This window comes from Mus musculus, chromosome 7 (genome assembly GCF_000001635.26).
Source record: "Mus musculus strain C57BL/6J chromosome 7, GRCm38.p6 C57BL/6J".
NCBI lineage: Eukaryota > Metazoa > Chordata > Mammalia > Rodentia > Muridae > Mus > Mus musculus.
The window spans coordinates 33,185,216-33,197,461 of record NC_000073.6 but is presented as its reverse complement, the minus strand read 5'-3'; positions in this window follow the sequence as shown (position 1 = coordinate 33,197,461).

The following is a 12,246-nucleotide window of genomic DNA, read 5'->3' as shown; positions in this document are numbered from 1 at the left end:
AAACCAAGGTATTCCTTGATAAAACCAAATTCACACAATATATTTCCATGAATCCAGCCCTTCAAAGGATAAAAAAGGTAAACACCAATACAAGGATGGAAACTACACCCTAGAAAAATCAAGAAAATAATCCTTCAACATAATTGAAGACAGCTGAAAGAAAAGAATCCCAACTTTAACAATAAAAATAACATGAAGCAACAATTACTTTTCTTTAATTTCCCTTAATAATAATGGACTCAAGTACCCAATAAAAAGACGTAGGCTAATATACTGACTACACGAACAGGCCCCAAAATTTTGTTTCTTACAGGAAACCCACCTCAGGAAAATAGACAAACACTACCTTAGAGTGAAAGTCTGGAAAACAATTTTCCAAGCAAAAGATCTGCAAAAAACAACCTGCAGTATCCATTCTAATATCGAAGATAATTGACTTCTAACCCAAAGTTATCAGAAGAAACAAGGAGAGTCACTTTATACTAATCAAAAGTAAAATGTATCAAGATGAACTCTCAATTCTGAATAACTATGCTCCACATCCAAGGGCAGCATCATTCATTAAAGAAACTTTAGTAAAGCTCAAAGAACGCATTGCACCTAACACAATAATAGTGGGAGACTTCAACACTTCGCTCTCACCAATAAACAGATCCGGGAATCAGAAACTAAACAGAGACACATGGACACTAACAGTAGTTATGAAACAAATGGATTTAATAGATATCTATACAACAATTTATCCTAAAACAAAAGGATATAGCTTCTAATCAGCACCACGTGGTACCTCCTCCAAAATTGACCATATAATTGGTCACCAAACAAGCCTCCACAAATAAAAATATTGATGATCTCATGCATCCTATAAGATCAACACAGACCAAGGCAGATCTTCAATAACAACATAAATAATAGACAGCCAACATTCACATGGAAACTAAACAACACTATACTCAGTGATTCCTTAGTCAAGGATGAAATAAAGGAAGAAATTAAAGACTTTGTAGAGTTTCATGCAAAGGAAGCTACAACATACCCAAACTTATGGGACACAATGAAGGCAGTCCAAAGTGGAAATCCCATAGCCTTGAATGCATTCAAAAAGAAACTAGAGAGAGCATATACTAGCAGCCTGACAGCATACCTAGAAGCTCTAAAACTAAAGGAAACAAATTCACAAAAGAGGAGTACACTCCAGGAAATAAAGAAACTCAGGGCTGAAATCAACCAAGTGGAAGCAAAAAGAACTACTAAAAAAAATCAACCAAACCAGGAGCTGGTTCTTTGACAAAATCAACAACATAGATAAACCCTTACCCAGAGAGCACAGGGATAGTATCATAATTAACAAAATCAAAAATGAAAAATGAGAAATAACAACAGAATTTCAGGAAATCTAAAACATCATCAGATACTACTACAAAGGCTATGTGCAACAAAACTCGAAAACTTGGATGAAATTGACAACTTCCTAGATAGATACCAGGAACGAAAGTTAAATCAGGATCAGATTAACGATCTGAACAGTTCCATTTCCCCTAAAAAAAATAGAAGCAGTCATCAATAGTCTCCCAACCAAAAAAAGCCCAGGAGCAGATGGGTTTATTGCAGAATTCTATCAGACCTTCAAAGCAGACCTAATTCCAACTCTCCTCAAGCTATTTCACAAAATAGAAAGAGAAGGTGCTCTACCCAATTCATACTATGAAGCCATAATTATTTTGATACCTAAACCACACAAAGAACAAACAAAGAAAGAGAACTTCAGACAAATTTTCCTTATGAATATCAATGCAAAAATATTCAATAAAATCATCACAAACCAAATCCAAGAACACATCAAAATGATCATCTATCATAACTAAGGAGGCTTCATCCCAGGGATACATGCATGGTTTAATATATGGAAATCCATCAACATAATCCACTATATAAAAAACCTTAAAGACAAAAAGAACATGATCATCTCATTACATGCTGAACAGAATTTGACAAAATCCACACCCGTTTATGACAAAAAGTCTTGGAAAGATCAGGAATTCACAGCCCATACCTAAACATAATAAAAACAATATAGAGCAAACGGGTAGCCAACATCAATAAAGAGAGATACTCAAAGCAATCCCACAAAAATCAGGGACTAGACAAGGCTGCCCACTTTCTCTTTACCTATTCAATATAGTACTTGAAGTCCTAGCCACAGCAATTTCACAACAAAAGGAGATCAAGTTGATACAAATTGGAAAGGAAGAAGTCAAAATATCACTATTTGCAGATGATATGATAGTATATGTAGTGGCCCTAAGAATTCCACCAGAAAACACCTAAACCTGATAAACAGCTTCAGGGAAGTTAGCTGGATATAAAATTAACTCAAACAAATCAATGGTCTTTCTCTACACAAAGGATAAACTGACTGAGAAAAAAAATCTGGAAACAACACCCTTCTCAATACTCACTAATAATATAAAGTACTGTGGTGTGACTTTAACTAGGAAGTGAAACATCTCTATGATAAGAACTTCAAGTCTCTGAAAAAAGAATTTGAAGATCTCAGAAGATGAAAAGTTCTCCCATGCTCATGGATTGGCAGGATTAATATAGTCAAAATGGCTATCCTTTGAGAGTAGGATAACAAAAACTATTGTCAAAAATAAAAGAAACTCTGCTGGAATCACCATGTCTAAGCATAATCTGTACTACAGAGCAATTGTGATAAATATTGCATGGTACTGGTACAGAGAGAGACAGGTAGATCAATGGAATACAAGTGAAGACCCAGAAATTAATCCACACACCTATAGTCAGTTGATCTTTGACAATGTAATTAAACCATACAGTGGAAAATAGACAGTGTTTTCAAAAATGGTGCTGGCACACCTGGTGGTTATCACGTAGAAGAATGCAAATTCATCTATTCTTATCTCACTGTACAAAGCTCAAGTCTAAGTGGAAGAAAGACCATCAAATAAAACCAGAGACACGGAAATTTATAGAGGATAATTTGGGGAAAAGCCTCGAAAATATGGGCAGAGTGGAATAATTCCTAAACAGAACAGCAATGGTTTGTGCTGTAAGATCATGAATTGACAAATGGGACCTCATAAAATTGCAAAGCTTCTGTAAGGCAAAAGACACAGTTAATATGACAAAAAGGCCACCAACAGATTGGGAAAGGACTTTTACCAATCCTAATTCTGATAGGGGACTCATATACACAAAGAGCTCAAGAAAATGGACTCCAGAAATTCAAATAACCCCATTAAAATAGGGGTACAGAACTAAACAAAGAATTCTCAACTGAGGAACATCGTGTGGCTGAGAAGGACCTCAAAAAAATGTTCAACATCCTTAATCATCAGGGAAATGCAAATAGTAACATCCTTGAGATTCTACCTCACACAGGTCAAAATGGCTAGGCTTAAAACACAGATGACAGCAGATGCTGGCAAGGATGTGAAGAAAGAAGAGCACTGCAACATTTTTGGTGGGAGTGCAAGCTGGTACAACCACTCAGAAAATCATTTTGGAAGATCCTCAGAAAATTGGACATAGTTCTACCAGAAGATCCAGCAATACCACTCAAGAGATTATAACTAGATGATGCTCCACCATGTAATAAGGACATACGTTCCACTATGTTCATAGAAATCTAATTTATAAAAGCTAGAAACTAGGAAGAACTCAAATGTCCCTCAACAGAGGAATGGACACAGAAAATGTGGAACATATATGCAATGGAGTACTACTCAGCTATCAAAAATCATTAATTTATGAAATTCTTAGACGAATATATGGATGTGGGGGATATCATCCTGAGTGATGTAACCCAATCACAAAACTCAATAACATATGATATGCACTACCTGAAAAGTGGATATTATCTCAGAAGCTTACAATCCTTCTTAGAAAGAGAAAAAACATAACCAAGGAAGGAGTTACAGAGACAATGTAAAGAGCAGAGACTGAAGGAATGACCATACAGAGACTGACCCACTTGGGGATCCACCCATTAATAACCAACAAATCTAGGCACTATGGCAGGTGCCAACAAGATCCTGCTGACAGAAGCCTGATATAGATGTCTCCTGAAGTGCTCTGCCAGTTCCTAGGCAATGCATAACTGGATGTTCACAATCATCCATTGAACAGAGCACAAGGTCTCCAATGAAGGAGCTAGAAAAAGTACCAAAAGAGCTAAAGTGTTCTGAAGCCCCATAGAAACATCACTATGAAATACCCAGTACTTCAAGTTCTCCTTGGAACTAAACCACCAATCAAAGAAAACACATGGTGGAAATTGTGGTTCTAGCTGTATATGTAGCAGAGTGTACTGGCTGGCTTTATATGTCAATTTGACACAGGCTGGGGTTATCACAGAGAAAAGAGCTTCAGTTGGGCAAGTGACTCCATGAGATCCAGATGTGGGGCATTTTCTCCATTAGTGATCAAGGGAGAAAGGCTACTTGTGGGTGGGACCATATCTGGGCTAGCAGTCTTGGGTTCTATAAGAGAGCAGGGTGAGCAAGCCAGTAGAAGCAGGCCAGAATGTACCATCCCTCCATGGACTCTGAATGAGCTCCTGCTTCCTGGCCTGCTTGAGTTCCAGTCCTGACTTCCTTTGGTGATCAACAGCAATGTAGAAAGTGTAAGCTGAATAAACCCTTTCCTTCCCAACTTGCTTCAGGGTCATCATGTTTGTGCAGGAATAGAAACCCTGACAAAGACACAGAGGATGGCCTAGTCAGTCATCAATGGGACTAGAGGCCCTAGGTCTTGGGAAAGTTATATGCTTCACTACAGGGGAATTCCAGGGTCTTTAAAGGGAATGGATGCGCTGGAGGGAAGGAGGCAGGGATAAGGGATTTTTGGAGTGGAACCTGAGAATGGGCATAACTTTTGAAATGTAAATAAAGAAAATAATAAAAAATATTTTTAAATATAGAAGATTTTAAAATATTTTTTGTTCTAATGCTTTTGAAATCTAGGATTTTTTCATAGCTCTTGAAATCTTCAAAGGCATCTGTTTGTACATATAAAAATATATCATATTATAAATCAAAAATGAGATGATTTAATTTTTTAAAATGAAAACAGAAAATATTGCCATAAAAAAAGAAATGGAGAAAGATGAATTCACATTAATGTTCCCTTTTGCCAAAGAACTGCTGTGGGTGCATGAGAAGGAGCAAGAACACAAACACGCAACAATTGATCATAGTCTATATAATGTATCTGTTCTTGTCTAATAGCTTCATCTACTTTCTGGAAAGCTATTCATCACACATCACTTAATTGTCAAGGAAAATTGGAATTTGCATCCCTCTTAAGAATATGTAACAGAGGCTTAAGTTCTCCTGAGGTAAGCTTAAGATAATCTCTTAGCCAATTAATATTCCCTAACAGCTTTTGAAAAGTATTTAAATTAAGTAAATTATCTTTTCTTATATGAATATTCTGTACCAAAATTTGATTAGGATATAACTTATGTCCCAAGTATTGAAAGAGATATGGATTTTTAATCTTTTCTGAGAAGCTTTAAATCACCAACTTTCAAATTTTATTGTATACGAGACAAGGGTTGTAGTACAATACCTTCAGAGAAATCAGCTAATATAATACCAACCATATAATGAACAATATACACTGAAAGATCCAAAGTCATAACTTCTTGTATTGAAGCAGCAACAAATTTTTTGATAAAATTTAGGGTTATTGGGCATTCTTTGAGGCAAAACTTTCTAATGGTATCACTTCATGGGTTCTTTAAAATTACAAAGAAGCTCACTAAATGTGAATCTACCACACTCAACAGGATGCAAAGGAATAGTATAAAAACAATCCTCCAAATCCATAATAATTCTATATGCATTTCCTTAAAGGCAGCTTGAGTAGGCAAGTTAGGCTCTAATGCATTCACAAGTTCCATAGCCTCATCAACCCTTCACACAGCCTGATCTGTCCTCCTACTTCCAAGTATGTGTGATTTAAAATCCTGAGCCTGAGATCAAACAGCAAACTGCAGCCAATAGACACTGGCATTTCAACCACAATCTTCAAGGGTCTCTTGCAGCATCAGAGTACAACCACAAATTTGGAAAATAAAACTCAACCTCCAACAAACAATCCATTCTCTCCAAAATCAGTAGAATGGGCACCACCCCCATGCTACAAAGTTGGGCTGCCAGTTCCTGCAGACAAACTCATAATGGTGCAGCCTGCAATACCTCATCACAGAGACATGGCCTTAAATCCTGTTTTATAAGTCTGGTTTCTAGGATAAGAATTACATAAAATGTTGCCTAATTTAGAGATATCTTTAAAGTCCAGTTTGCCTGACCTATAAAGCTCATGTCAGGTATTGTTTTCCTTTCTTTCTTTCTTTCTTTCTTTCTTTCTTTCTTTCTTTCTTTCTTTCTTTCTTTCTTCTTTCTTTCTTTCTTTCTTTCTTTCTTTCTTTCTTTCTTTCTTTCTTTCTTTCTCTTTCTTTCTTGCTTGTTTGCTTGTTTGCTTGTTTGCTTGCTTGCTTTCTTGCTTTCTTGCTTTCTTGCTTTCTTGCTTTTTTGCTTTCTTTCTTGCTTTCTTGCTTTTCTCTTCTTTTCTTTTCTTTTCTTTTCTTTTCTTTTCTTTTCTTTTCTTTTCTTTTCGTTCATTTTTTCCATAAGATTTATTTTCTTATGTTATTCATATGAGTACACTGTAACTGTCTTGAGATACACCAGTAGAGGGCATCAGATCCCATTACAGAGGGTTGTGAGACACCATGTGTTTGCTGGGAATTGAACTCAGGATCTCTTAAAGACCAGTCAGTGCTCTTAACCAATGAGCCATCTGTGCAATTCCATGTTTTTGTTCTGAATGACTCCAAACCTGAGTTACCAGTTTTAAGCCAAATTTCTCTTACCAACATTACAAAATTTTAATCATCCCCAATAATTTATAAGACAATAATACATAGCCAAGACATGCAGAACATATTTTAAAATCAGGCAGATGTTGCAGAATGTCATTGCATCCAAAGTTTTTCATTTCCCGAAGAAAATATAAACAAATCACTGTTCTCAGTGTAAAATATTTGAGGAAATTCATTCTGTGGTTACCATTTTCTTTATGTATATAGAAAGATTTAATTCCACAGTCGTTTTTATAACTCATTGTCTCTTGGATGCTGTTATTCCTTTCTTATTAACATTTGTAAAATGTAAAGTAAGCAGAGCACTATTTGTACTGTGCCTATGGATAAATTAGCCTTCAGAAAGAAAAGAGCAGAGTAGGCCCTTTTGTTTTCCCATTGTAGGCATTTTCATGTATCTCAGACCCTCATTTCCACCAGCAATTTTTCCAGTTGCACAATCATTTCCCCAAATATTTCTTGACACAGGTTTAGGAAGAAGAAGAAGAAGAAGAAGAAGAAGAAGAAGAAGAAGAAGAAGAAGAAGAAGAAGAAGAAGAAGAAGAAGAAGAAGAGAAGAAGAAGAGAAGAAGAAGAAGAAGAAGAAGAAGAAGAAGAAGAAGAAGAAGAAGAAGAAGAAGAAGAAGAAGAAGAAGAAGAAGAAGAAACATCCCTTCTCTTAGTAGAATGGGAGATACACTAGCAGTTGTGGCCCAGTAAATTTTTAACGGTATCTCAAAAAAAAATCCATCCCTTCATCTCTTCATCCCTTTATCCCTTCAACCCCTGCTATTTTTCTCTACTGCATTTGAAATCACATTTCCCATTCTGCCTTACCTCTATGCTGGGCATCACTATCATTTTCTAGTTTATGGGTTCTTCTATATTATACTCTTTTCTCCTTGCCTTCTTGCACTTTTCCAAACCCATAACACTAGAGAGGAGGAAAAAAAAAAGGAAAAAGAAAGGAAGATATCGTCAAATAAACTCAAGGGTTTAAATGTGATGATATGGTTTGTCTATTTCTTGCTGATCAAAAGTGTCTAGCTCCTTAAAGCAAGTTTTGTCTGTTTTTTTCTTCTTTGTTTTGTGGAAAAATCTGAGCACCTACCATTTCTTAGTCTTTTACAGTCCTTGGTGCCAAGTGAGTATTTCCTATGCATTCTAGGTGCATAACACTAATAAAACTGTTCTAAGCATGATCAAAATATTAAAAGAAAAGCTGAGCAAGGGAGGGAATATCTTTAATCCAAGCACTCATGGGGCAAATACATGTGAAATTTAGTAAGTTCGTGGTCAGCATAATCTACACAGCAAGTTCCAGGTTGGCCAGGACTAAATATTGAAAATATCTGAAAAGAAGAAAGAAAAGGAGAGGAAAAACAGAAATGAAAAGAGGAGGAAGAAGAGGAGCAACAAGAGGAGGAGGAAAATGACTAAGAGGAAGAGGAAGAAGAAGAAATTTAAAGGCTGGGTCTTGGTGATACATTTCTTAAATCCTAGAACAAAGGGACACTTGCAGGCAGCTCTCTTCACCTTTGAGCATAGACTAGTCTATATCGTAAGTTCCTATCTCAAGCAAAAGAAGTGTAAAATGGAAAATATCAAATAATATTAGGAAGGAAGGCAAGAACATCAATTATGTCCCAAGAGTCAAAGAATAAAAAGTGAAAATAAACACTTTTCTATGATGAAAATGAACACCAGCCAATCAAGTACATTAGGACAATATTTCACTAAAGTTTAATTCTTTCAATAAATGGATTAAGGAAGCTTTCTACTTAACTGTCTCATGGACACAAGAGTTACTACCCCCAACAATAAATTTATTTGCAGATGAATACCCTTCATGAAAGTATATATGAAAGTCCACTAGAATTTTAGGAAATCCCAGCTAACCAAGGACAGCTGTTCATCAGATGGAGGGGCTCTGGGTTTTTAATCTGTAGAGAGAAGCATGGTAGAAAAGCCTTCTCTGACTTATATGTATAGTATGAAGAGTTTGGTCACAGCATCTACATAGTCCCAGCACCCTTAGCTTCCAGAAGGCAGGAGACCTCCTTCAGAAGCAACCTCTGGCTAGACAAGGGTTACTTGGAGGACAGGGCCACAGATATCAGGCCTCAGTCTATGTAACATGGCCTCCTAATGTGCTGTGTGATTCGAATCTGAATCCTTGTGTCCTGTGCTGGAAACTTGGTTACCATCATAAGGTCTCAAGATATAACGTGATGGAGAACAGGAGACAACTGGAAAGGTGATTGGGTATCTGGGGTGTTGCCATGGGAAGGGACAATTGCTATAGATTGAGTGAGGACTGGAGACAACCCACACACTGACTTGGTAACAAGTCTCATGCAATTTTCTGTGCCTCTGATGGTGAGGGGGTTCCAAACAGAAGCTAAGAAGTTAAGATGTAGTAATGTGGACCTGGAGCCTTCAAAAGGATCAGATTTTCTTTATAAATACACAACCATGGTTATTTTATCATAGCCTTATGAAAAAGAATAATACCTTTTACTCTTTTCAGCGCATACTCTATAATGAGAAAGACTGTATATGTTGGGCGTTCCATGAGCCTCTGCATCATGAGGAACCTGTATATTCTTCTGGATATGCCTGCTGGTGTGAGCCTGGGACCTATGTGAGGATCAGACCCATTGATGGAGCAGTAAGGCACATGGCCTTGAGACTGGCCACAGAGCAACTATTTGGTGACTGGTGTGGGAAAGGACTTCCTGCCATGTCCAACGAGAAGAGCCACAGGACAGATCCTAAAGCCCTAGGACCCAGGGTTCCCACTCCATGTAACACCCAGTGGGGAAGTAACTGTGTTTAGAACGGGGTAGGTGATATTAGGATAACCTGAATTCTGTTCTAGCCATGTCCCACTCTGATTTCCAGGCTGAAATTCTGTTCACTGGGAGGAGTAGGAAGCCTCACAACAACCTTTGAAATAGGTACTTTTATTTTACTTTCTACATGGGACACACTGTGACACACAGACACGCACAAGTAGACCATGTGCCAAACACAGGGGAGCAGGGACAGTTTCTGCTATCTAGAGCCTGTGTGGTCTGTTGCCCGAGCTTTTGTCCCCGCCGGCAAGAACACACTCAGGACAACCGGAATCTTCTGTGGCAAAGCTTTTATTGCTTACTCATCAGGAGGGAAGACCCTGAACCGGGAAAATGGTGCTGCTTATATAGCCCGCAGTGTGACGTTTCAGCACCTGATGTGGCGAGACAGCTCCTGATTCGTTGCTTGCCCGTCACCTCATTACTACGCCACGAGATGGGCAGTGACTACACATGAGTTCACACTTGCACTTGAGCATAAGGCTTGTTTACTAGTTAGGTGCAGTGGAAGCCTGCACCTCCTTATAATGGCGATTGCTCACAGCACGGCTCTCCACAGTGGTCCTCAACAGAACCTTGGTATTCCTGGTACTACTCAGTTCCATTTTCCTGGGTATTTCAGTCTGGGAGGTCATGCATGTCCCTTGTGGACTCTGTACATGAGGGTAACAGACACTCTAGTGTAGTGACTATGGTCTCTTAGCATTCTCTAATGCATTCTGCAGGGCATTTTGGCAGCACCACAATTGAGCTGTGACAACTCAATGTCCCAGAGTTTGTCCCTGCAATATCCTTCAACCAAATCAGACCCAACCTTGAATTCAAAAATCCTGGCTCCCCTCTGAATTGCAAGGTTTTATTGTTGGATTCCTGTTCTTAGACACCTGGAGAGAAGGACTGTAATCTGCTGCATCTATGCAGGTGAGCAGGCAAGTGGCTTCCTTGAGACCAAAGTTGTAGCCATCAACATAGCAGGCTGTCTTCTATCTTTTTCTGCAAACAAAAAGCCAAGTGAAACCTTTGGGGTGAAGGAGACCTCATGCTCCACTGACCATGCAATGAGACACCTCCTAGAAAGACCTGCATCCAATATGCAATTGCTCTTGTATCTGACCAGGACTAAGGAGCCTTGTATCCAACCTGTTGAGACAACTTTGAAAAGAGCCTCAAATCTAGCCAGATGGGAGGAGACAACTTGTATGACAACATAGTTCCAGTGGCACCAAATGCAGAGGCGCTCAAAGAGCACCACATGTGCCTCTGGGCAGCTGGGGCCACACAAGTAAACTGACCACTGTCACATGTTGATGATGACCCTCAAATATCTTCACCTAACAGCAGGGCCTTACTTAACAAACCTGTTCTAGGGACATGAGTGGGTTCACATTAATCCTAGCCTTGAATGTCCACACGTGGAGTCCACAAAGTGGACTTCAAAGTTCAGAGAACAGGATAATATATGACTTTTTTAGAGAGGGAGTGATAGGTTTGAAAATTTAGGATAAAAGACACAGGCTAGAGAAGGGTGCCAGGTGCCAAGCTAGACTTGGAAGGCTTTGTAGGAAGGCTGAGGGAGGCCAAACTCAGGCAGATATCTACTGTGGCTTGGCTGATCTGAGCAGCCAGTGCCGGATCAGGCAGTCTGAGAGTTCCTTCCTGCCCCATCCTCCTGACATCCTCAATCAGGCGTGTCACATTTCTTGATTCTCAGTGAAGCTTCAGTGGCGAGTAAGTGTACAAGCCCTGCCTCTAACCAGACACATAGATACTCACTAAGAAAGTAGTTGTATGTGTCATATCTTTCTCTGTCAAAGTGCTATCGACACATTGGTTGATTTTTGCAGTATTTTCCAGTATTACAGGGTCATCTTTGTATTGTTTCACGTACTCAACATACTCCTCTGAGGTTCCATTTAAAAATAGACGAACATCCTCTTTTATAGCTGGGCAAATGCCACAATCTGGAACACAAAGACAAGTTGACCCTAACTGGAAAGGCCTGCATCAGTATATCCCAGGGGATAGAGGGTGTGAGAGCCTGGATAGCTTGCATCCCTGACACCCACACGGTAATAACAACCTCCCCCTGAAGTCAGGAGGAGCAGGGCAGCCCCAAGGATCACTACAGCAGCAACAAGCTTCATGATAATGGTGGCAGGTGAACCTACACAGCTTGGTCCCCTTCTTTAACTGCCCTTTTTGGCTCAGTGGGAAGGGAGGGGCTTCTGTCTGAGCCTCTCCATGCCCCTCCCAGTACACATCTTGGAACTTCCTGAGGGTGTGTGTTTGCGTTATTGGGAAATATGTATTTTGGCAAGATCCTGGTCAATAACCTATCTCAGCTTGTGTGCCTTCTTAGTAATCTTCTTAAGATATGAAAAATGTGACTTGTCATTTGACAGAAAAGGGAAAGTATGAGTAGGGAGAGGATCAAATGGTGTCTTAATCAGACCTCCAGAATGAGGCCTGTGTCCTTCTGTCACACTGGAAACCTCA